Source organism: Jaculus jaculus, chromosome 19 (genome assembly GCF_020740685.1).
Source record: "Jaculus jaculus isolate mJacJac1 chromosome 19, mJacJac1.mat.Y.cur, whole genome shotgun sequence".
Lineage (NCBI taxonomy): Eukaryota > Metazoa > Chordata > Mammalia > Rodentia > Dipodidae > Jaculus > Jaculus jaculus.
This window is the reverse complement of record NC_059120.1, coordinates 18923261-18950655: the sequence shown is the minus strand read 5'-3', so window position 1 is coordinate 18950655 and position 27395 is coordinate 18923261. Positions and strand designations below refer to the sequence as shown.

General features: G+C 43.5%; 1 pseudogene; it reads right to left on the bottom strand.

Annotated features, from left to right (window-relative positions):
* Nucleotides 1–7761: 7761 nt before the first annotated feature.
* Nucleotides 7762–27395, bottom strand: part of LOC101610979 — a 108793-nt pseudogene continuing 89159 nt past the window's right edge.

Below are 27395 nucleotides of genomic sequence, written 5' to 3'. Positions count from 1 at the left end.
GCTGAGATTAAGGGTGTGAGCCACCATGCCCAGCTTCCCAAGTAATAATTTTAAAGGTACCAAATGTACCTCTATCAGTGTTTGGCACTTCTTCTGAATTTGCCTCTCAGTGAGTCAATCTGTTCTGGTATTTTGAACAAACCAGAGGAAGTTGCCCATTTCGTTGCTTTGTAATGGCCAGGCTTAGGGCTTTTTTAGTCATCCACTTGATTTCTTTTGTTTTGGATGCCTTTCTTTCCATTATCTTCTTTTTCAAATATATTTTTTTTATTTATTTGAGAGGCAGATACAGATAGAGAGAGAGAGAGAATGAGCACACCAGGGCATCCCGCCAATGCAAACAAACTCCATATGCATGCACTCCCTTGTGAATCTAGCTTACGTGGGTCCTGGGGAATTGAATTGGGGTCCTTTGGCTTGCAGGCAAATACTTTAACTGCTAAGCCATCTCTCCAGCCTTATCTTCTTGAGGCTCACATGCTTAAGGAAAGCCAAGAGCTGTGCTTTGGAAATTTTGTTCAATTTTTATTTATTTATTTGAGAGCAACAGACACAGAGAGGAAGACAGATAGAGGGAGAGAGAGAGAATGGGCGCGCCATGGCTTCCAGCCACTGCAAACGAACTCCAGATGCGTGCGCCCCCTTGTGCATCTGGCTAACGTGGGACCTGGGGAACCAAGCCTCGAACCGGGGTGCATAGGCTTCACAGGCGAGCGCTTAACCGCTAAGCCATCTCTCCAGCCCTGCTTTGGAAATTTTATGGTCCACCTCTGACATCATGGGACTCTAGAGTTCATTTTATATTTAAAGCTAGCATCCTCCATTTGTAAAGGTAGAATGGGACCATAGCTAACAACAAACATCCAAACACACTGCACAAAACAGTCAAACAAGACACCCCACTTCATCAAATGCTACCACTGGACAAAATCAAATGTAAACCACATACTCTACAGTAGCTAATACTGTGGGTGGCAGTGACATCAGTATTCAGAAAGATGAATAAATGCAATTAAGAAACCAGGCAAAGGAGTAAACATGCCATGTAGCCTACAAAAGGCCAGCCACATTGTGTTTATTTTAATATTGTTTAACGGTAACACCTAATAAAGAGAGCATCATGATTGTGTGAACTAAATTTTCAGTCATAATGAATGCTACAAACTTAACCTCCCAAGTTTAAATAGGCTACAACGTCTTGGGAAAATGCAAGAAAAATTATTTGATAAAGGTGACGGTTTTTCACACCTGAAAATAATGTTTTTCTTCCAGCCTATCTTGATGAACAGCCAGCAGCAACACATTGCAGATATAATCTCGAGACCTTGTGGCATGTACTTGTCGCTACATGCATAACTTACTATGGACAGAGGATCACGGAGATTTTGAACATAATTTCCCACACGACAGGAGATTAAATAGACCACATTGGAAGAAGGCAAGAAGAAGCTAGGTCTCTGGAGTACCAAAAAGTAAACTTCAGCCAGTTCTGGAAGCAGGGAAACAGCAGGAAATAGACTTTTAGATGGGCTGCTTTCTCAATAGTGCCTGCTTTCAAGAACTCTGGGGAAGGGCATGAGTTACGGGCTAAAAGTCTAATAGAAAAGAGCCCTGCCTGGGGAAGGCAGACATGGAAGGAGGTCATTGTCTCCTTGTTTATTGTCCTTTCTTCCCTCCCCTCGTGATGCTGCTTGTCTTGGAGTGTTCAGTCCCCTGCCCCACCCCCAAAAGCTTTGTCCCACCCCAATGTGCTCTTCTGACTACATTCCTAATACCTATGAAAAGATGTTAAGTGAATGCCTACTCCTCCGGGTTTACACAAAGCTATGTTATGCGTTCCGTCGTCAATGAGCAAGTTGAAAAAACACCAGAGGACAAAAGAACTTTCCCCAGTGGCCCAGAAACCATTCTGTACAGCACCCTGAAGAACGACCTTCGATTTGCTGGGCTTCCTTGTGACAACCGAAACATCACCTGCATCATGGGAGAGTTCCAAGGACTAAAGAGGAGCATTCATGAGCAGCTCCTGAATGGGACCTGACATGTGACAGTGTTCAACATGGCTCACTTATTCATCTTTGTTATTTGATGGAAACAAAGAAGCTATGAGACAGCACGATCAGTTAAAAAGCATACATTATATGGGGGCTGTGGAGATGGTTTAGTAATTAAAGGCACTTGCTTGTTAAGTAAAGCCTGGGTTCAATTCCCCATCAACTGATGTAAAGCCAACTGGATGGTTCATTACATGTGCAGCAGCAAGAGACCCTGGTGTTCCCCCACACACACACACATATGCATGCAAATAAAGAAACTAAATCATACATGAATGAAGGCATGCTTGGCTCTGGTGCTAAGGTGAAGAACAAAGTAAAGGTTTTGTGTATTCAAAACCTGCTACCATCACATGGTCACTGTGTGACACAGAGCCTTGATATCTAACCTGGAAAATGAGTGAACAATCTCTGTCACATTGAGAAATGTAAAACACTGGGCAGTGTTTGACACAAAATACATTACCCAATAAATAGTCACAGGGGGAAAAAAAAAAGGAGTTCTCTTCGAGTAAAATTTCACCTTCAGAAATTGACTAGGGAGGATGAGTGTTTGGGAATATGGCAAATGCTCATTATTGTTTTCATTGTGATGACAAAACTTTTGGCCAGCAGCCACTTAAAGAAGGAAGCATTCACTTTGGCTCAAGGTTTGAGGGGTTACAATGTATCACGGAGGGAATGCATGGTAACGAGAGCATGAAGTGTTTGGTCACATTATGGCTTCAAGTCAGGAATCAGAGAGTGATGAATTCTGGTGCTCACTGAGTCTTCAACTGTCTGCTCTTTTATTCAGTCTGAAACCCCAGCTCAGAGGCTGGTGCTGACCCCCACTAGCTCTTTTATTCCCAGTTAACCCTCTCAGGAAATGTGCCCAAAGGTGTATCGTCTAGAGGATTCTAAATCTAATCAAGTCCACAAGGAAGACAGTAACTATCACAGAGAGGACCAATAATTCCCAGAATGTGACCCAGTTGAGACATTAGATGTGAGGATCAGTCAGCCTCTAGTATATGTCACTCATGAGGTGTCCCAACAGCCCAGTCTTGAATTAGGCAAATTTATCCTTCAGCTCTTGGCTGAGTGAAACTGTAGCCATCCTCCTCCACAGGGTAGAGTGAACTTGTGCTTTCTGAAGAGTCTCCTCTGGAAGAAAGGATAGCTGGGCTTATTGTCACCAGATCAATCACTTCTTCCATACACACTCCTCAGGTAGGTCATGTCTCTTCCTTATGGATAGAATAGAATAAATGAGTTTTCCCTTCTTGGGATGGAGAGAAAACACCATCCTCATGGGAGAACCTGCAGACTACAGAAGTTTTTCCCCAGCACTTGGCCTTCACAGTCTCTTCCTACCTCCAAAGGTTGTATCTGGTTAAGTGGGAATATTTTCCAAAGCGATCTGATTGAGAAGTTACAAATATGAAGAGTGTTTCCTCTTCTAGTGACAGTTTTTCTTCAGGAAGCCTATCATCAGAGTGCTTCCTTCCCTCTAGGTACACACTTCCCTCCTTCCAGAGGTGAAGTTAGTTCCTGAGCCCTACTGAATCTGAGCTAGCCTGAGACTGCTTTGACCATAGAGTACAACAGGACTTCAAGGCCAGTTCCTAAACTGTCTTTCAACATCTGTCAGGCTGTTTCAACATGTTCCTCTTGATGATATCCACCTTCTGTCAGAATTCAACTGTGTTAACACCTTCATGTTTTAGGGGGGATAAAAGCTAGCCACTTGGAGAGAAAGAGAGAGAGAGAGATGCCCAGCCAGCCTACACAGTTCCTGATATCCCAACCAAAGCATTTTTTCAACATGAGAGTGAAGAAAACATCCTAAACATCCAATTCACTCACCGACTCAGATGACTCTAACTCTAGCTGCAAGCCTGTGAGAAATTCCAAGTTAAAACTACTCAAGTGAGCCCTGTCAACCCACAGACCCATGATACATAGCTATACACAGTGATTTTGAATGAGTAAGTTTTCAGGTATTAGCTATATAGCAACAGAAAACCAAAAGTTCTCTTTAAGGGACCCTACCAATGTTTCTTTAATGAGCCTGCTAAGGGAATAGTGTTATGATATTTTTTATATTTGATCAACTGAGGCTAGCTTTTATTTAGGAAACCTTATTGACAAATATAGGCCATATTTGGCATTAGTTTTGGTGTCCTCTGAACAAAACAGCACAAGCTTCCTGAAATCTTCATAAAGAATTGGTGCTTAACCCTCAATTAGAATGCTTTACACAAGCAAATGACATCGGCTTTCTTCTAGCAGGCTAAATGTCGCAACTCTAATGCAAATAACAGATTTGATAATAAAGAGAATGAATATTTACCATGAAACTAATTTCCTATCATTTGATGCCAATTAAGATTGCAATTGCTTCCTCTGTATCACTGGATCATTCAGTTTCAGGAAGTACCCGTATATTTGGTTACATTTACTGAGCTTGCATAAACTCTTCTGTGATTCATTATTTCCAGAAGAAAGTGGAATTTTAAATTGGGAATCCACCTGCTCTAAGTCTTCTCTATAGACATAGACCTTAACATTAGAGGGAAACAGTCATGCGCACAAGCCCATACCCACAAGCTTGATGTTCAAAGGATCTCAGACAGGTAAACAAACGTATCCCCATGCCATAGTTTATTTAGTCCTCATTGCCTATGCAAGCTCATTTTGTAGATTTTTAAAGTTTTTTAATATATTTTATTTATTTATTTGAGAAAGAGAAAGGGAGAAAGAGGCAGATAGATAGATAGAATGGGAGCACCAGGGCATCCAGCTACTGCATACGAACTCCAGACACACATGCCACATGTGAATCTGGCTTATGTCGGTCCTGGGGAATCAAACCTAGGTCCTTGGGTTTAGTAGGCAAATGCTTAAATTGCTAATCCATATCTCCAGGCCCATTCTATAGATTTTTTGTGTGTGAAATGCACTCTCATAATATATGGTTATGATTCCACCAGATAGAAGTGTCTAGGATTGGGATATGAGGAAAATATTGATTTATGTAGAAGACCATTGAATGTACCTGCTAGAAAGAGTTTTGTAAAGGAAGATTCCCCACCATATATATACCTTGGGTCTCCATATACACACGTGTACATGCACACACACACAAACACATGCACATACAAACACACACCTACACACATACAAATAAACACAAATACTTGGCACCCACACACATACAAACACATACACATGCAAATACAAACACACTACACAAACACGTACAAAAATAATCTAAAGGCCAAAGATTCTGTCTGCAAGATTATGTGCTCATTTCTTTAGCCAAGGAAGCCAGGGTACCTGGTGATTGCAACCTTTCCACTTTCTTCAGTTCAGCTCGAGCCTCATGAATTCTCTAAGCTGATGGTTATCCTCTTAGGGGATACAACCAGGGTATGTGGTGTTTGGGATCTAGGTCCATAAAATGACTCATGTAAAAGTGACCTGCATGACCTCTGACCTTTATAGTGAATGATATATATCTAGGAACACATGAAGTCTGCAGTTCCTGAAAGCCTTGTACACTACACTGAGCACTTCCGACATCACTAAAATATTAATTCTTAGGGACAAGAACTAAATTGATTTAGCAGTATAATTTCTGAGGGAATCTTGCTAGGATCAAATTGATGTGACGTCTGGTATTAGTATATCTATCCCAGGAGCAAACTATTCCAACCACCTGCCCTGCTCTGCCCTGTCCCTGTGTGGGTGCTGACCTGAGGATGGCCTTGAGCATAGCGCCAGCAAGTGAAGTGCTGGGTTTTGGTGACAGTTCATGAGTCACCATCACTGGCCGTGAAGCATGGTACTTGGTTGGTTTTCTCAGAACTGGAGCAGTTGGGATTCCTTCCAGATCTCTGCTAGATATTCAGAAACACATGGAAGTGACAGCGAGAGAAAAGGGAGGAATCACACAGAGGAGGAAGGAATTGGTGCTGTTGGAGACGTACTTTCTCAGACTCCCATCCTCCGCTACACGAAGAGACTTCTGTTCTGACATACTTTTGAAGTCTTGCTGTCACTGAACACTGAAGTCAATCAATCATCGTCTACGAAAACCAAATTAGCATTTTTTAAAAATTCTGTGTTGCAAGCAAATGCACATTCCCCAAAGAGTGACACAAACATGCACGTTCTTGCAGAAAAGCGAAGATGCTGAAAGCTAGGTAGATGTGGAAGCAGTGGTGGAGGTGGTCCAACGTGACCACCATTTACCTCCATCCCCTGCACTGTTGGAAACACTCAGAGTTTTCATCCAGTCACACAATCAACAGAATGGTGAATGACACTTCATGTACTTTTTGGCATTTGTGCATGTGTTTGTGTGTGTGTGTGCACATTATATGTGTGGAGGTGCACATGTGTGTAGAGGTCACAGGTATCTTCCTCAATTGCTGTGTACCTCATTCTTTGAGACAGGGCCTATCACTGAATGTGGAGCTCTCTGATTCAGCTAGACTAGTTAGCCAGTGAGCCCCGTGGGTCCCATCTCTCTGCCTTCCCAGTGCGACTGTAGCTTTCAGCACGATGATGCAGTCAGCTTCGTGTTGCTGGCAGGAAACACCAAGCTTGAGTCACTGGTGGTAGGACAGGGTTTATTCTGGCTTACAGACTCGAGGGGAAGTTCCATGAAGGCAGCAGATAATGATGGCATGAGCAGAAGCTGGATATCACCTCCTGGCCTACATCAGATGGACAACAGCAATAGGAGAGTGTGCCAAACACTGGCAAGGGGAAGCTGGCTATAATACCCATAAGCCCGTCCCCAACAAAACATTACCTCTAGAAGGCCCCAATTCCCAAATTCCCACATGCTGGGGACCTAGCATTCAGAACACTTAAGTTTATGGGGGACACCTGAACCAAACCACCACAAATGGGAACTGGAAACCTAAACCCATGTTCCCTTGCTTTACCAACTGGGTTGTCTTCTCAGCCCCACATTTCACAGTTCAGGTGGTTGATTTCATAGACTTAAAAACCCAGCAGTGTTTCTTACAGGTATGTTTGTGTCCTTGCGTGGGTAGCTGCAAGGAGGCACACACCCTCCCCTTTTTCCAGTGCTTTGAGAACTCTGTCTCTCTAATGGCACATCTGTGACTTCTCTGAGAAGCTAGGATACGTAACAGCTACGTTTTACTTCACATTATTCCTTTGAGCAAATGGAGTTCAAACAGCAAAATATGGCTGGAGAGATGGCTTAGCAGTTAAGCGCTTGCCTGTGAAGCCTAAGGACCCCGGTTCAAGGCTTGGTTCCCCAGGTCCCACGTTAGCCAGATGCACAAGGGGGCGCACGCGTCTGGAGTTCGTTTGCAGAGGCTGGAAGCCCTGGCGCTCCCATTCTCTCTCTCTCCCTCTATCTGTCTTTCTCTCTGTGTCTGTCGCTCTCAAATAAATAAATTAAAAATTAAAAAAAAAACCAGCAAAATACAAGAGAGAATAGTCAGAAAGTTGAGATTCAATGAAAACTTGTAAAGAATAATTTAAATAGACATCATTTTGATTGTCACTGAAATAACAATGGAGTAGGGCGCTAACCCATGTAGCACAATAAACCCTCGGCAATAGAGGACTTAACAGCCATCATTTTGAATGTTCTTAAATGACCCTGAAAGCCCATAACATGGAGTAATTTGTAATTTTGCTGAGGCATGAATCTGAATTGTCAGCACTGGGAGACAGGCTAGTCATTTAACTCCAAACTAGGATTTCCTTCTCCCCTGGTTTCCTTGTGGAAGTCTGACAAAGTCAGGGACGTGTGACGTTCGCAGCCTCCTTCACAAGCATTCTCAGACCTAATACAGCACTCAAACACTAGAAAAGAACATTAGCAAAAAAACACAAAGGGCAAAAGCCCAGGAAAGGCTGAGGCACCAGAACTTCAGCACAGAACACTGAGGAAGTGAGGCGGTCAATGAGTTCTTCTTGATTCATTGTTAAGTGAGACAATGGATGCTAAGCATTCAACACAGTGTCAGACACATGGTGGAGTTTCTATGTCTTCATCCCCTCCTGTCTGCTTCATATCGGCTATTGAAACCTTTCTAAAATGATTTCTACTTACAGAGAAGTTACTTTTAATTAGGCAAAGGGAGAAAATACTAGAAGCTATTACTGCTTTTGTTTCATTTTAATTTTTTGGGATTTGTGCAATATTTACTGCAAAATCTACTTAAGAGGTTTCTGTATAAAGTCACACTTGATTTAGCAGTCTATATTTATGGGTAGCGACAGAAGCATTGATTATACATTCTCTTAATCTACAGCCTCACAGTGTGACAGGATTAGGGATCTGGGCCCATATGCAGATGTTAGGGTGTGTGGCAAAATTGAGACACTTCAATAAATTTGCTTTTGAAGATTAAGAATGGATGCGTGATACACCCATTTGGCTTTTCCTGGTGTCTGAACACAGCAGCTCAGTAATCCTTCTGATAGCAATCTCATTAATGTGTCTTTCAGATCACATTACATCCAGATACATATCATGTCTGCTTAAAAAGTCAAATAAGGCTAGCTATTCATTAAGATAGTGTTTTCAAAAATCAGTGAATATTTCCATAAAATGGCACCGAAATAACTTTTTAGCCAAGATCTGAAAATTAGCATATTTTGTACATAGTCAAATGAAAGCTAGCCCCAAAATGCAGCCATCATTGTTCTAAAGCTCAGAAAGCCTATCATTGCCCGATGCATCCCAGAAACAGATTGTCAGAAGGACAGGAAACTAAAATTTTCTCTTTTGAGTTTGGACATTTGGGAGTGGGGAAGAGGTACTTAAAAAAAAAACTAGCTCCCCGCCTGGGTTTCTGAAGTGCTCCCCTCTCACTGGAGTGACAAACTAGAGAGATCTGCCAAGTGTTTGGTCATCCCAAATGGAATACTGACTTATCTTCCCTTCAGTCACAGTAATGAGAAAGCAGTGGCACATTTGTGTGATAATAGATATTTCAGTTGGCATTATAATATTCCAGTTGTAATCTGCTCTTGCACCCTCCAAGCCTCATACCTCCACCTTAGCCACCTTTGGTTCACAAACTGCTTCTGCACCCATCAGTCAAGAAACGTACGTGTCATCTGCAAACCACAGATCGCAGATCTTGACTGCAGTGATTGCTGAGGGAGAAGAGCTTCAGGGTTGTTAGTGGCCAGAAGACTTAAAAGTAACGTGAAATAGGCAGTAAAGTGGGCTGCAATTGCCTTGGAGCCTAAAATAGATGGAGCTTCAATGCCGTAGGAAAAAGAAAACAAAATCACCAGCTTCTCCATCATTTCTTTAAAGGTCAAAATTTTTGTAGGTGGACTGGGAAGGCAGCGGATTGCAGGTGCGTTTAACAGCGGGGTATTTTCCGCTGCCACGACCAGTTAAGGGAGATTTTCAAAAACACACCTGCTGGTAAACAGTTTGGCCCAACTCTGGGTCAGCTGCCTTCTCTGGTCTTCTTGCTGCTTCGATTCTCACCTGGGTAGAGCCCCAAACCTCACATCTGTCAAAGCTGGGCTTTCAAGGCAGTCCATTACGGTGTTCAGCCAGGCACCTCTGTGGCTTGCAGGGAGGTTTTATGGCATGGGCCATCTCCTTCCACATACAGGAAGCACACACGTGAGGCTTACAGACCCAGAGCACCGGCTCGCCCCATGTTCTTGACCATTTCATGCCGCTGGTCAGACGGCAGCCTCAGTGTGAAACCAAGCAGGAGATACAAGCCACCTTATACCTTGTCATACCCCCCATGGAGCCCCGCAAAGGAAACTGAGGGGTGCCTCTCAGACAAGTCATCCCACAGTCCTCTGTGCTACCTTCAACTGTTGTCTGCTATAAACTGAACAATCTTTTTGAACCCATCCAAGCACAGGTTCAAGGTCATACTGAGGGTAGAAAGTCTTCCATCTCACCGCACATTTACTTTGTACAAACCAAGAATAATAAAGGGCAAAGGAAGGTCTTCAGGCTCTCCCAGTGAGCTTATAGCTCCAGGTCCCTATGCAGGAAAATATAGGCCTTGTGTGTCCAAATGCCCAAAGTGTTTCTTCCAAGTCAAAGGTGTGTTCGAATAACCTATTCTATAAACTTGCTCTGTCCTAAATGCCTGGGGTTAGAGAAGCTCAGGGCTGCCTTAGAAACTTTACTTCATCTGACTTTGTACCAGCAACACGGACACACATAAGTGGCCAGATGTGGCCTCAGGATCTTACCATTTATGCCTGCATTGAAAGTGGCTAAGAGAATTCACGTAGCTGTGCATTTGGATTGGGATGGCCAAGTGGTTGGTATGATCCTGGACATGGGGGCTCTCTTGGGATCACTCACCTTTTCCAAAACAAACAGGACTAGAGCCTGTTGGATGTCATAGTTCTGTTCCTCCCAGAAAGGACACAGGATGATCTCCATCCAAAACATCCCAATATCTATCTTTCTTTCTTTTTTCTTTCTTTCTCCCTTCCTTCCTTACTTTCTTCTTTCTTTTTTCCTTTCTTTCTTTCTTTTTTTTGAGGTAGGGTTTCACTCTAGTCCAGGCTGACCTGGAATTCACTATGTAGTCTCAGGGTAGCCTTAAAATCAAAGCAATCTTCCTGCCTCTGCCTCCTGAGTGCATGCACCAACACGCCTGGCTTCCAGTACCTATGTTTCAATTTGACAAAGACATAATAAGCATTGCCATTCATCTTTTAACTAGGCTTAGTGGAGCATACCTATAATCCCAGCTCATGGGAGGTAGAGGAAGAAGGATCAGGAATTCAAATTCATCCTCAACTATACAGTGATTCTGAGACCAGCTTGGGCCACAGATGGTATTGTCTCAGAAAACAAATAAACAAGCATCTAGGGTTCTTATTTGATCCTTTACAGTCACCCTAACTAGAAGGGAGTGGTTACTAAGAAGGGGATGCAGATACTTCAGCTTTCCGTGTCTCGGTTCCTCATCTGATATGAAGGAATGACAAAATGTCCTATGGAGTCATTATTAAGATTAAATTAATGTAAGAAAAGCGCTTAGAATAGAGGCTGAGGAAATGGCTGAGATGGGAATTACATACAAATCCCTAGCACCCCACTGGCCAGCTAGCCTAGCCGAAGTTTAGTGTGCTCCAGGTCAGTGAGAGACCCTGCTTCAGAAAAAAGAAAAGTGAACAGCAACTGAAAGAAATAACACCTGACATCATGTGGCCTCCATATACCTTCACACATGTGCATGTACATCATGCCCACATATTATTAAAAAGGGGGGGGCTGGAGAAATGGCTTAGCAGTTAAGTGCTTGCCTGCAAAGCCTTAAGGTCCCAGGCTCAATTTCCCAGGACCCATGTAAGCCAGATGCCCAAGGTAGTGCATGTGTCTGGAATTCCTTTGCAGTGGCAAGAGGCCCTGGTACACCCATTCTCTCTTTCTCTCTCTCTCTCTCAAATAAATGAGTATAATTAAAAAAAAAATGCTTAGGACAGTGTTTGGCACATAGTCAATACTCAGCAAAATGTTCAACTTTGTAAACGCTTTTGTTACTGCTATCCTGGTATCTGTAAAATTCTATTCAGTGTCTTTCTGAGCACCACGGAGCAGGGGAGGAGACGGGACAAGTAGAGGCAGCAGGCCTGAGACGGGGAAGGGGACCCCCACATTCTTACTCATCTTGGGCAGCCTTCTAGTTTTTATCTTACCTGCCACAGCTCACCTCTCTCACCGTGCATCTAGGTACTTCAAACACGCTGACAAGGGCTGGAGAGATGGCTTAGCGGTTAAGCGCTTGCCTGTGAAGCCTAAGGACCCCGGTTCGAGGCTCGGTTCCCCAGGTCCCACGTTAGCCAGATGCACAAGGGGGCGCACGCGTCTGGAGTTCGTTTGCAGTGGCTGGTAGCCCTGGCGCGCCCATTCTCTCTCTCTCTCTCTCTCTCTCTCTCTCTCTCTCTCTCTCTCTCTCTGCCTCCTTCTCTGTCTGTTGCTCTCAAATAAATAAATAAAAATAAAAAACAAAAAAAAATTTTTTTTAACACGCTGACAAGACCCTTTGGAGAGTCTTCAGCAGTAAGTGTGAAACTGGGAATGAGCAATGCCAGAGCACACAATGCAGGGGGCTGGGCGGTCATGAAAGGGAAGGTGACCACGTAGTGCTTAGGGCCCCAGGATTTAAAGTCATACCACTAACTGTGATTCTTTTTTAAAAATAGTTTATTTTTATTTATTTATTTGAAAGAAAAAGAGATATAGAAGTAGGCAAGTAGAGTGAAAGAGAGAGAGAGAGAGCAGGCACACCAGGGCCTCCAGCCACTGCAAATGAACTCCAGACATGTGCACCCCTTGTGCATCTGGCTAATGTGGGTCCTGAGGAGTCGAACCTAAGCCCTTTTGCTTTGCAAGCAAGTGCCTTAACCCCTAAGCCATCCTTCCAGCCCCACTAACTGTTATTCTTCTGCACAAGAGTACTGTGAAAGAGGGAGGAATTCTTTTTTGGATCATTCATCTGTTCAGGCCACATTGTTCCCCCTTCGTCATGAAAGGGTCCAAGGAAAAATACGAAGGCTGGCATTCACCTGTGAGGTGCAGAGTGGCCCCTGCTCTCTGGCTCCCACTTCCAAGATGCCCACAGCCCAACCCTGGGAGGAAAACAAGTGGTCGTGTATGTTAAAATGCTAAAGTCACTTGAAAGCAAATGTATATAATAGGAAGAATTTAAGCAGCTGGACGACGTCATTCCATTCATTTCTCAAGGAGGCCTGTCTTCTGGTGACACCAATCAAAGAACTGGGTCATCTCTCAACAGTAATTTTCTTGGAGGCCATGGAATTCCCGCATTGATTTCACCGCCCCTTTGGCTGAACATGCGCTGAGAACAGCCACGCTGGTGAGGACTCCAGCAGCCCACGGGGCTGTCATCAACTCCATCTGAAGAGTTTAGATCCTTAATGGGATCAGAGGTCTTATCAGCAATTCCTCGTCAGCACACAGAGAAACTCTCTCTCTTTCTCCTTGCTCTCTCTCTCTACTGATTCCACGCCTGACATTTCTCCTATTTATCAGTTAACAATTATTGTCTGAAAGCAAGTCAATTACAAAGAGGAATTTATGAAGTCCTTAGTGACTAAGAGGGAGACTAATAGAATCTATCTGCTCTGTGCAGAAAATGGAAATATGATCTGTCTGGAGACAAGGTTGACTTCACATACGCTAGCTCCACATCTTAACACAAACCATAAGGATGTTCATTCCCATGCTTCTGGAAGTATCTGATAAGTCATCATTGCATGGGGTGGAAACAAAGTCTTATGGTTACGAGAACAGATGGAATCTTCCAACACCTAGGGATTGCTCACTGCTCTTCAAACCTGTGCCATTGATTATGACCTGTTCTTTTTGTTTGTTTTTGTTTTATTTTTTGAGGTAGGTTTTCACTTTAGCCCAGGCTGACCTGGAATTCACTATGTAGTCTCAGGGTGGCCTTGAACTCACGGCAATCCTCCTACCTCTGCCTCCCAAGTGCTGGGATTAAAGGCATGCGCTGCCGTGCCTGGCTTTAATTATGACCTGTTTTTAATCTCTTTATTCTTCTCTACCACCTAACTTCCTTCCCACCCTTCTTTCAGCAAAGGGACCCCATCTTATTCAACCCAATGCCCAAATACCTAGCATGAGCATCTCCCATTGATAACATTGCCTTATCCATACATAACTCTTAGTATGAGTTGAATACACAGATGATAGAATTGTAAAAGGAATTGCATTAAATGATGACTGTTTTGTTTGTGTATGTGTGGGGGTGTGGTATATGTGCTCATATATGTGGGAGGGCACATCTGTGTGTGCAAGTGCATATACACATGTATGTGGAGGCCAGAGAATGATGTCCAGGGTCTTGCTTAGTCACTCTATACCTTATTGTTTGAGTCAAAATCTCTCTCACAAAACCTAGAGCTCACTGATGTGGCTAAACTACCTAGGCTGAGAGCCCCAGCGTTTCCCGTCTCCACCTCCTCAGCACTGGGCTTACAGGTGGGCATCACCACAGCTGGCATATTTTAGCATGTTTTAGGAATCTGAACCCAGATCCTTGTGCTTTCACAGCAAGTGTTTTGTTTTCTTTTTTCCCCACTGAGCCATCTCTCTGGCACAGTAAGGCAAGAGACAGATACCGTGATAGGCTCAGGAACCCCTGCAATGGTCTTGTGCAGAGAAACTGAGCTCAGCCGTAACCCTAAGAAGGACACAGGAGGATTTAGAACCAAGTGAGGGTGGTGAATGGAAACTTACTAAAAGGGCCAGGACAAGCAGGATTCTTACAAGACCAACATAATAGAGACTTCCGATTAAGATGGTGGCGTAGATTCCACCCCAAAGCAGCCTGGGGGGAAAAAGACCAAAAAACCTCAGCAAAATACACACTTTTACTAAAAAGTGAGGTGTATAGGAAATTGAAGCAGCAGCGGAGAAGTAGGAGAGATCCAGAGCATCCAGAGCCCGCACAGGCCGGCAAAAGTGGCTCCGGCAGCTCCACCAACCGCGGCGGTGGCGGGGGGCACCAGAAAGCCGCCAGACTCGGCTCCAGCCGCAGGAGCTTCCCCTCACACCGCGCTCTCCGCAACTCAGGAAACGTGAGGGGAGAGCGGCAGCGAGCAGCGGAGGAGCAGACCGCCAGGTAGAAGCACACGTGGAGCAGCGAGAGAACCGGAGCAGCCGTGGCTCCCTCCCCTCCCCCACTGCCTGAGCCCAGCTCCAGAGAACAGAGCAGCGGCCCGGGACCCGGCCACGCCAACCTGAGCCGACAGCGGGACCCAAGCAGGAGCAGAGTTCGTCAGCAACATCAGCAGCTCCGGAACCGGTACCAGTGGCCCCAGCAGCAGCAGACCCAGGAGTGGCAGCAGCGGCAGACCCAGGAGCGGCAACAACAGCAGACCCAGAAGCAGCAGCAGTTCCAGCAGCGGGGGTGCTGATCTGCAGGGCCACAGTTGCCAGGCTCGGTTTGCCCCGTAGGAAAAGCCAGTGCCCAGCTCCAGAAATCAGAACAGCAGCCCGACGACCCAGGCAGCAACTTGACTGAGACCAAACTCATCCAAGGTAACTGGGTTTGCACCAGGGAAGGGTCTCAGTTGGTCACAAGCTGACTGGGATCCCTCATCAGACCAGAAATCTTAACCTCTGTGTTGATAGAGGATCTGGTTGTTATAATAACTACTCTGGCATACATACATGGCGCTGCTGTTGACTGAATGGGTACAGTGTTTAGTTAACTTTTAGAATCTACCGGTGTATTCCACTCAGCTACTTGAATACTCCCATAGCAGGGAAACTCAACCCCTAGGAGCACCTTTGTAGATACTCTCAGAGTCTTAAGAGCCACATCTAACACCTTAAGCTCCTACCCTGAAAATATATAACATCAAATCAATTGATACAGCTAAGAATACCCAGCTAGCTAGGAAATCCAAGCATTAATTTAATCCAAGATGCAAAAATATATACATTATAACACAAGAAACACTAAAAAGCAAGACGATATAAATCCACCTAAAAATATTAATGCATCAGAAATGACCTCCAGTGATAATAAGTTAGAGGAAATGCCTGAAAAAGATTTCAAAAGAATGATTGTAAATATATTCAAAGAAGTCAGAGAACAAATCAAAGAATTCAAAGAGGAACTTAAAGAGGAAATCAAAGGAATCAAAGAAGATGCAGGACACCAATTTCATGAAATAAAGAAGGCAATACAGGACATAAAGAAGGAAATAGAAATAATAAAGAAAAACCAGTCAGAATTACTAGCAATGAAAAACACAGTTAATGAAATAAAAAACTGTGTAGAAAATCTCACCAGTAGAATGGATGAAGGAGAGGACAGAATATCTAAGCTAGAAGACCAAGTGGCAGATCTAATACAGGCCAACAAAGAGAAAGACAAACTTATAGAAAAGTATGAGTGGGAATTTCAAGATATTCGGGACACTATGAAAAGATCAAATATTAGAATTCAGGGCATAGTAGAAGGAGAAGAATTTCACTCAAAAGGCATAGTATGTGTCTTCAACAAAATCATAGAAGAAAATTTCCCCCAAATTGGGAAAGAGGTGCCAATATAGATACAGGAAGCCTTTAGAACCCCAGCCAGACAAAACCCAGAAAGAACCTCTCCTCGCCATATTATAATCAAACTTCCAAACACACACACCAAAGAAAAAATATTGAAAGCAGTTAGAGAGAAAAATCAAGTTACCTACAAGACCAACATATAAGAATAATAAGTGTGGGGGGGAGGGAATTAACATGGGATTTTTTTTTATAATCAAGGAAAATGCTAATAAAAAATTTTAAAAAATAAATAAAGAAAAGAAAAAAAAGAAATACATTTCTTTTGTTTAAAAAAAAAAAAGAATTCTTGCTGAATGCAGGCCACAGGAATAAGATACGGAGGGTGGACAGGTACCAAAAAACAGTAGGGGATTTTTTTTTTTTTCTCACTGAACTCACTTAGCAGGATCCTTCCTCAATACAAGGACAGCCAGGGAAGTCCAAGTATAGTCCTAGCCAAGCAGAGTTCTCAGAGCAAATGACAAGTTAGTTCCAGGAGAGAGACATTTGGGAAACTCCCCTTTTGTCCTCTAGAACTCTAACGGAAACCCACGAATTTCCTCAGCAGTATCCTCAGATTCTAGGGTCTATATACAATCTACCCAACCCAAGGTAGTCTCAAGAGACCTGTCTGAAAAAAAAAAAAAAAAGATGTATTTCTGGGCTGGAGGGATGGCTTAGCCGTTAAGGCATTTGCCTGCAAAGCCAAAAGACCCAGGTTCAATTCCTTAGGACCCACGTTAGCCAGATGCCCAAGTGGACACATGCATCTAGAGTTTGTTTGCAGTGGCTGGAGGCCCTGGTGTGCCCATTCTCTCTCTCTCTCTCTCTCTCTCTCTCTCTCTCTCTCTCTCTCTCTCTCTCTCTTCCTCTTTCCCTGTTAAATAAATAAATAAAATATTTTTTAAGTGTATTTCTGATTGAATTGCATTGTGTTAGATGCTCAGCCCTCACCCTTCAGACCAGGAAGGAAACACATATTTTTGAATCACCTCTTGTAGGAGGAGCCGGTGTCTTTCCTATCCCCTTGTTCTAGTAGCTAGGTGTGATGATGGGGGGCTACCTTAGCCAGCCTCCGACTCGTGCCATGTATGGTGCTTTGATTCAGGGGTCCCCCATAAACTTAGGTGTTCTGTAGGACAGGTTTCCAGCTGATGGAGATTTGGGAATTAACGCCTCCTGGAGGCAGTGTATTGTTGGGAGCGGGCTTACGGGTGTTATAGCCAGCCAGTATTTGGGCACACTCTCCTGTTCCCGATGTCCACCTGATTTTGGCCAAGGAGTGATGCCCACCCTCTGCTCATGCCATCATTTTCCCTGCCATCATGGAGCTTCCCTCTTGAGCCTATAAGCCAAAATAACCCTCTTTTTTTCCCCCACAAGCTGCTCTGGGTAGGGTGATATCTGCCAGCAAAGCGAACCTGACCCCAACACCTTACTTTTCCTGCCATGATGAAAGTTTTCCTCGTAGAAACTCAAACAAAGCCCCTCCTTCCAAAAGCTGCTTCTGAATGGCTGCTTCGCCCCAGCAACAAGGAGGTAACTGCTTCACAAGGACAGTGGGAGTGGTGAGTACTCTCTGAGGTGACCCTTGGCCAAGGGTATGTGAGGGTCAGATAGATAGGCAGGGCTCTCTGACCAGTCTCAGGTGCAAGGCTTCCGGGCCTGTCCCCGAGAGCTGGCCCTGCTGGTTCCCACTCTGCTCATGCTCTCACTATGCACTCCTGGCTTTGGGTCATCCTCCTGTATCATTTGCATAGGTTGCCTCACTTTTTTTTATTATTTTTTATTTCTGAGAGAGAGACAGAGAAAGGGAGAAAGAGGCAGAGAGAGAAAGAGAATGGGTGTGCCTGGGCCTTTCAGCCCCTGTGAAGGAACTCCAGATGCATGGGACATTGCATGCTTGCGTCACTTTTGCGTTTGGCCACACACAGGGACCTTGAGATTTGAACAAGAGCTCTGAGGCTTCTTAGGAGAGCTCCTTAACTGCTAGGCCATTGCTCCAGCCCAGTTGCCTCACTTTCATCTCAGGTATTGTTTTCCCCAAGAGAACCATCTCCTCGCAAGCTTTATCACACTCTCTGCCCTTTGCCAACCATGTGGAGATTAAACCATCCATACTGCTTAGTTAAATGAGCATTTTGACTGGGTTCTGGTTGGAGTGTGGTGACAAATAAAATGTAATGCCTAACCTACATCCTCATTACATAGAGAAAGTGGATGAAGGACTTCATAATTAAGTACACAACCATTTCCTCACAAGTTTAACTGCTCCTTCATAATTTATGTTATTTAGGATTTATATGAGAAACATGAATTTGCCTATATGTGTGAATGAATAGCTACTTCCCAAAAAGCAGATTTTTTAAATTGCTACTTTATCTCGTAAGACAGAAATAGCCTTTCTAATCTAAAATTAAACCCACGTAGACTCTGACTCAAAGTTTTCTCCTTAACATTTAGTTTCTCTTTAATGATATTCATCACCTTTGAGATCATTTGCTTAATGTCTGTCTGTCCCACTAGACTCACATGATGATGAGAACTGTGTTCAGTTCACTGACAGTATGTCCTTAGTACTTGGTTCTGCAGCTAGCACACAGTGGGTCTTCAGTAAATGTACTGAGTGGAACTGAATTTTCTCTATGAAATACAAAATGCTTGACAAGACCTGTTCCACTCATGATGACTCTTAGTCCACCACCCCACACTGTATCTAGTCACTCATGTCCAGGTTGGTTTGGAGAGCCTCTGGCTGAAAGGACCGACAAATCCCCTCTGTTCACAGTGGGGAAACAGCAAAGATGCATGCAGGCTGCCAGGAGAAGCCCAAGAGTGATCATCCTTAGACAGTGATGAGGACTCCAATATGAGCTCATTCTCCCTAGCAGACTGCTATGCTTTGAATCTGGTTTGGCTGTGGCTGTCAGAGGTTCATGTGCTGGAAGCTTGGTCCACAGTATGGTGAGACCCAGATTTATTCTAGTCTCATGGAGTGAGTTTTTTGGCAAGAGTAGGTTGCCATAAAATAAGACAAGATCACTCACACTCACTTATTCTCTCCTATGTGTGACCAATTCTCTTCTTTTTCTTAATCATGCTTGGACATGGCCAGGAGGCCTGTGCTAAGACATTGTTGCCATGCTATTTGAATCCCGAGTCTCCAGAATCATGAGACAAATACGTCTCTTTACTGTTTAAGGTTCTTGGTCTCAGGTATTTTGTTATGGCAACAGAAAACAAATGAATCCACAAAGTCCCTCAGTTTCTCTGAATATCTGAAGTCCTATAGAACAAAAGAAAAGTCAGTCAAAAATGTACCTGGTCCATGTAGCCAAGGGCTTGTAACTTCAGTTTTAAAATTATGTGGTTAACGTGTTTGTCGGTCATCTTTGGCAATACTTAAAATGTTTGCCAAAATTTCTTTTCGTATTCAGATACAATCTTTTCTGCCTAAAGCCCATCTTTAGTGGATAAGGGGAACAAATGGAACCTTCTGATAAAGATTCTTAAGGTGGAGAGATGACTCGGGGTTAAGAGTGCTTCCCATGCAATCATAAGGGCCTGAGGATGCTGAGAGAGGGCTTGAGTTTGATCCCTAGGACCCACATAAAGAGCAGAGCATGGCCATATACAACCTCAGCCCCAGCCCTGTGGAGAGCAGAGAGCAGAGATTCACCGGGGCTTGTGAAAAACCATCAAGCTCCCAGACCAGTAAGCAACTATGGCTCAATTAAGAATGGGTAGAAAAGCGGTGGATATGGACAACTTAAGTGCCCCTCTGGCTACCTCAGGTGAGCACACCAGCTACAGGTGGGCTCATGGGGCACCACGTGAGCACATACACATGCAGACATCATACATGCATGCACCTGTACACACACCACATTACACGCATGTGCACCAAAAAAAGACTCATTATTTGTTTGTTTTTCTTTTCCTTCACATAGAAAGTAATTCTCTTGGTCTTTAAAGCTCAAAATAGGGCTGAAGAGATGGCTTAGCGGTTAAGCACTTGCCTGTGAAGCCTAAGGACCCCAGTTCAAGACTCCATTCCCCAGGACACACGTTAGCCAGATGCACAAGGGGGCGCACGCGTCTGGAGTTCCTTTGCAGTGGCTGGAGGCCCTGGTGCACCCATTCTCTCTCTCTCTGTCTGCCTCTTTCTCTTTCTCTCTCTGACTGTCACTCTTAAATAAATCAATAAAAGTAAAACAAAAAATTTAAGACTCAAAATAATACACACACTACCCCAGTCATTTAACTATGTCAAACTCTTTTAGCTTTCTCCACAATCACGGTATCTTCTGCTCTTTGTTGTGTTGTGAAAAATAAAACACTTCTAGGACCATTGTAATAATGCTTTGATGATAAAGCCACAGGATTGCTCTTAGCATTGAGTGTCATAGAGGAAGTAGGATGGATTTGTTAAGTCAAAATGGTAATAATGAATATGTGTGTGTGTGTGTGTGTGTGTGTGTGTGTGTGTGTGAGAGAGAGAGAGAGAGAGAGAGAGAGAGAAGAGATGTAACTTATGCCAGCTTCTCCATACACATTCTCAAGATCAGAATTTCTGGAACACTGAGTTGGCATTTTCAGCTCTATGAGTACTTCTAAAATTACTCATTAAATTATAAATTTCCCTGGTTTACACTCCCATCAGCAGTGCATAGTCCCTGCTGACTCATTTTCCACATCACTTGATACACCCATCCATTTCTTTCTTTCTGTGGTTGTTGTTCTGGTCAACATAAAGGGATCTGGGGGAGTTTTAATCTCTATCTCTCTAAGTCTTACCTTTAATAGTACAGATTCATGCAAGAGACGGCAACGTAAGGGCTGGAGAGATGGCTTAGTGGTTACAGTGTTGGCCTGTAAAGCCAAAGGACCGCCATTCGATTCCCCAAGACCCACGAAAGCCAGAAGCATAAGGTGGAGCATGCATCTGAAGTTCTGGTGAACCCGTTCTCTGGTGCAACTGTTCTCTGTCTCTCTCTCCCTCTCTTTCTCTCTTGCTCTCTAAAATAAATAAATAAAATAAAACAAAAATTACTTTAAAAAGAGACAGCAAACCGGGTGTGGTGGCGCACGCCTTTAATCCCAATACCCAGGAGGCAGAGGTAGAACGATCTTTGTGAGTTCGAGGCCACCCTGAGACTACACAATGAATTCCAGGTCAGCCTGAGCTAAAGTGAGACCCTACCTCAAAAAAAAAAAAAACAAATAAACAAAACAGACAGCAACTTAAGAAGTCTCCCCTGCCTCATCACCCGCCCTACTCTCTTGGAAAACTCTAGGATTTCTAAACCAGCAGCCACTTCTGATGCTTCCTGCTCCACCTAGGGGATGAGGCTCAGGAGGTCTCCTTCCCAGTGTGAGGTCAGAAATTATGAAGGATTTAAGACTTTGCCTTATTTGGAAACTGACCAGCTATCCCATCAGCATTTTATATACATATCCTGACAGAAGACACAGACCCCCAGGTCAAAGAAACAGATGATTTATTATTGCTCCCAGCATGACTCCTGTCTCACAGAATTACTCTGTGAGTTGCAAGCATGAACAAGGTTGTGTGTGCTAAGCTTCACTTCCTGTTCCTTCTACTTAGGATATTAGGGTACGTGGCCATCTTTACTTATTTTCCCAGACAATTGGACAAGCTCACTATCCTGAAATTCTTTATTTTATTTTTATTTTTTATTTGTTTGGAAGAGAGAGAGAGAAAGAGGGGAGAGAGAGAGAAAGTATGGGCACACCAGAGCCTCTAGCTGCTGCAGAAGAACTGAAGGCACATGCACCACCTTGTGCATCTGGCTTATATGAGTCCTGGGAAAAAGAATGTTGGCCCTTTAGCTTTGCAGGCAAGTACCTTAACCACTAAGCAACCTCTCCAGTCCATGATTATTTACTTATTTATTTCAGAGAAAGAAAGAGGAAGAGAGAGAGCGGGGGGGGGGGGGGAGAAGGAGAGAGAGAATGGGCATGCCAGGGCATCCAGCCACTGTAAACAAACCCCAGATGTATGCACCCCCTTGTGCATCTGGCTAATGTGGGTCCTGGATCCTTTGGCTTTGCAGGCAAATGCCTTAACTGCTAAGCCATCTCTCCACTCCAAGTCCAAGATGTTGTTTTTTTTTTTTAATTCTGCAGAAGCCATATATGTCAACAAAGAACTGTATTTATGTATTATTATGTATTTATTTATTTATTTTGGCTTATCAAGGTAGGGTCTCACTATAGTCCAGGCCAGGTGAGCCTGGAATTCACTACATAGTCTCAGGCTTGCTTTGAACTCACAACAATCCTCCTATCTCAACCTCCTGAGTGCTGAGAAGATTTTTTGAAAAGTACTTTTAGTCCTTTGTTTTTAGTTTGGCCAGTTTCAAGCTCAGTGTTGTGACATGGTGGGTGCTAACAAGAGATAATTTCATCTCCTATTAATTATCAATTCTTCCATCGAATAATAGCTGGGTGGCCTTGGGTATGTTTTTTAATTTCTCTGTGACTCAAAGGTTCTATCTGTAGATGAGTAAAAACAATGCATGCATGTAAGAGCTGACAGGTGAACTAGGACAGGTAAAGTAAATGACACCAAAGGATGACCTTGGTGTTGACAGCCCTTCCTAGTACACACCACACCCGTAGGCTGAAGAATATTTTTTTTTCCCTGAGTTTAGCAGTAACTCATGCCTGGATGCTATTCTCATTATAGTTCCTAGAGGCATTTCAAATTTCAAAAATAATAATCTCATTTTATTTAGCTACATTCTGGGTAACTTTTAAGGTATATTTCTTACAGATGAGGGGACTGCCCATAAAAATGTCAGGAAGTTTGCCTCTGACGTAACAACCAGTAAATGGCAGAATCAGGATTTGAACGCATGTTTGCTTATCTCCAAACTCTGAGCTCTGTGTTATCCTAGGGGGTAAAGGGAGTCACAATGAATTCTCCACGATTTTTATTACTAGGGAAATCCATCACTGAACACACACACACAGAAAGAGAGAGAGAGAGAGAGAGAGAGAGAGAGAGAGAGAGAGAAAGAGAGAGAGAGAAAGTTCATAAGCTTCCTTTGTTGAATAATATTAGTGTTAGGAAAAAATTCTTAAGAAAATGATACCTAAAAATCTGTGGTGTTTTAAAGATATTTTCTTCCCCCTACTCAAGTGAAAATATCTTGAACATCTAATGGCAATTCTAAGGCCATTTCTCTCACATAGAAAACAACTGCAGGACACAGACAGTTGTTGGACTCACACATGTTGCGGCCAGTTTATTTCACATGTCTTATTTTAACAATTTATCTATTTGGTTTGTGTGTGTGTGCGTGTGTTCTTGTGGGTGAGTACAGCCATCCGCTTGCCACAGCGTGTATGTGGAGGTCAGAGAACAGCTTTCAGATTGGTCCTCACCTTCCACCTTGTCTGAGGCAGGGTCTTTAATGGTTGTTCACCGCTCCTCTAAGAAAACCTCTTGTCTCCTCCTCCTTTCTTGCTGTAGCTGCTCTGGGATTACAAAAGGCTGACGCAGCTTCCAGCTTTTATGTGAACTCTGGGGATGTGAACTCAGTTGCACAAGTACCTTATCTACTGAGTCCTCTCCCCAGCCCCATATCTCTCATTTTTATAGTCCTTCTACTGAGCAGAAAGAGGAGGGAGAACTATTCAGGAATATCAGGACCCTTAGAGCTTCGGATTTAGTGGGAAGGTTTTATCTTCTCTGAGCGGAGGCTCAACTATGTTTAACATGAGAATACAGCATTGATGCCAATGGCTTTGGTGCTCAAAGACCCACACTTAGCATCGGATGACATGTTTAACTTCTGTCTTCTTCATAAGCTAAAGACTTACCTACAGTTATGCAATAAAAATGATCAATGCTTAAACTCTAAAAGACTATTAAGTTCAGAAACCTACTCTCAAAGTCCTTCATCCTTCCTCAGGTCACTATTTTAATGTGAATAAAACACCATAATGCCACAAGTAATGGTGTGTGACTGTCTTCAGGATTAGCCAACTCAGCCAGTTTCCTGTCCTTGGCTTCTTGGTTGAGCAGACTCCTACAGCACCAATCCGAGCTGGCTATTCATCCCGCTGTCTTTTTAAAAAATTAATTATGAATTTTACTAAATGAGCCTATCACATATTGCATATTGGTCATATTTCCACCAGTTTGAATCCTCATATCCCCTTGCCCCATTCCACTGAGGGCCTTCCTCAATTATTCCTCCCATCGTTACTTAAAGCTGATTTTCAAATAATAATAATTTTTTAAATTTTTTTTTTAATTTATTTATTTGAGAGCGACAGACACAGAGAGAAAGACAGATAGAGGGAGAGAGAGAGAATGGGCGCGCCAGGGCTTCCAGCCACTGCAAACGAACTCCAGACGCGTGCGCCCCCTTGTGCATCTGGCTAACGTGGGACCTGGGGAACCGAGCCTCGAACCGGGGTCCTTAGGCTTCACAGGCAAGTGCTTAACCGCTAAGCCATCTCTCCAGCCCTCAAATAATAATAATTTAAAATAATTACAATAACCTATCTATACGTGGTGGCTTGAGTCAGATGTTACCTATAAATTCATGTGTCCCGAGCTGGTGGCAGTTTGGGAGGTGAAACTTTGCTGGAGGAGGTGTGTTGCTGGGGGTGGGCTTTGGAGTGTGGGAGCCAGCTCCCCCTCGCCAGAGTCTAGCCCACTCTCTGGCCGCTGTCTGCCCTATGCTGCGGCAGAGACCATGCCCAGCCTCTGCTCTCCCACCCTTCCCTGCCACGTCAAAGCTTCCCCCTGAGACTGTGAACCAAAATAAACTCTGCGCAGCAGTTGCTTCTAGCCAGGGGTTCCCCCAGCACCAGGAGGGTAACTGTGTCATCACCTGCGCTATACTTTGTTCAAAAAAAAATCGTCAGGGCTGGGAAGATGGCTCAGCAGCTAAAGGAGCTTGCTTGCAAAGCCTGCCGGCCTGAGTTCAATTCCCAAGCTACATAAGGCAGACACGGGAAGCAGCACAAGTGTTTGGCGTTGGTTTGCAGCATCAAGAGGTCTGGTGTGCGCACACTTACACACAAATAACTAAGTTCTTTTGAATCTTCCCCTTGCTACTCAGATCGCTTTGCAGAAAACCTCCCACAAAATGCTTTAGAATAGAGTCCCTCTGACAATGTTTCACTCAGTCCTGAACTAACCTGGTCCACTTACGAATACATTAGGACATATCACATTTCTCTAGCTACTTCAGGTGCCCCTGGACACTAATATGGCTGTCTTCTTGCACTTGAGGCAGACTCTTAGTTTAACTTTTAGTTACTTCCTAGAAATGAGTGCTTCTCTCCGATTCACTTGAGCGGATGTTGCTACAACCACGAAAACACTGTTGACTGATGTCCCCCAGAGACCTGTTCATTACCTGTCATTAAATGTTTTAAAAGTTTGCATAATTGATCCAGCCAATAAGTCATCATTGATTTATGGGTTTCTGTGGTGAAGAGTTGCTCTTTAAAAATTCATAACCCTGGTATGTGTCTTTACAATCCATTAGCTGTTTACGTACCCACAGTCTTAGCATTGATTGACCTTGGACTGAGATTCTCATGGACTCCCTTCTCTGCAAGTCCTCAGTATAGAAAAGCAATACTTCAGTCTCATCCCTTGACAGCTACGCTTTGATTTTCTCCCTCCATCAAAACGGAAACTGTACTTGAAATGATGAATAAATAACACATATTCCATAAACAGCTCTTCACTATTATTTAAGCATACAGGCTGCGTTGTGTGAATCTCCTGTCCCCACCATCAGATTCAAGTGTGTAAATGTTCTAAAAGGCTTTGAAAGTTTTATGATGATTTCAGGGGATGCAGGAGTAATAGCTGAAGAGTGAAGCTATTAGTTTTAATATTTATATTGAGTGCTCTGAAACATTAATGTGGCAGGATGTAGGATCAGCGCACTGGGATATATTTACCTCACAACCACTGCCACGTGGCAAAAGGGAAGAAAATCTCTCTGTGTGTTGGTGTTTATTTTTTAAAAATTTGAGGCCAAGGTTCAAATGTTTTTTTTTTTTTTTCTCTCTCTCTCTCTTTTCTGAGATTTTAAAGTTCTGCCTGACAAATGCATTAGCTTTCTGGAGCTTCAGGCTTTTTGTTTTTGATTTTTTTTTTTTTTTTTTTTGAGGAAGCAGGAATAGAGTACCAGACAAAGTTGGTACATACATTTATTTGCCAGTTTGTGTGGCTCTGCATTCTTGTAGCCTTCCATGATAAAAGCCATCCACCAGTTTAATGACAATTTGCTCTTCTCTCCCTCCCAGCTATGTCTTGGAAAATATTAAAGACTTGTCAATGTACACCTAGATAGAGAAAGCTATATAAATGAGACCTCACATGGAGGCAGTGCAGTCTGCAATCTGGCCTGAGACTGCTTTGATTCCTCATAGGTCTTGCATGCAGCCTTATGCATTTGACCTTTTACATCTTCATCCCTCAACTACTGATTTTTAAAATAAGAGCAATTATTGCACCAACACACATAGCTCTTATACTGATTAAATGAGATGATCCCTGTACAGAACTAGCATCAGGGCTAGAGAGATGGCTTAGTGGTTAATGTGCTTTCCTGTGAAGTCTAAGTACCCAGGTTTAATCTCCCACTACCCACATAAGTCAGATGCATGAGGTGGTGCATGTGTCTGGAGTTTGTTTGCACTTGCTGGAAGTCCTGGAATGCCCATTCTCTCTCTCTTTCTTTCTTTCTCTCCCTCTCTCCTTCTTTCCCTCTCTGTCTCCAATAAGTAAGTAAATAAAATATTTTTTTTAAAAAGAACTAACATCACCACAGTCAAATGAATAAATAAATATCTCAAGAGTGTGCAAGGTGCTATATTTTCACTGACAACTGGATTCTAACAGTTACAATATATAGGGTCTGGAGAGATGGCTCAGTGGATGAAGAGCTTGCCGTGAAAGCATGAGGACCTGAGCTTGGATTCCCAAAACGCACATAAAATGCTGGGCACGGTGATGCACACCTGTAATCCCAGCATTGTGGAAGCTGAGACAGGGAATCCCTACAACTCACTGGCTAGCTAGCTTAGCTGAATGAGAGAACTCTCAGTCTAGTGAGAGATCTTCTCTCAGAAAATAATGTGGAGAGCAACTGAAGAAAACCCATGTCAACTTTTTGCTTCCACAAGCATGCACACACATACACACACACGTGCATGCACACCCACCCACATGTGTGCTCCCTCACTCACAAGCACAT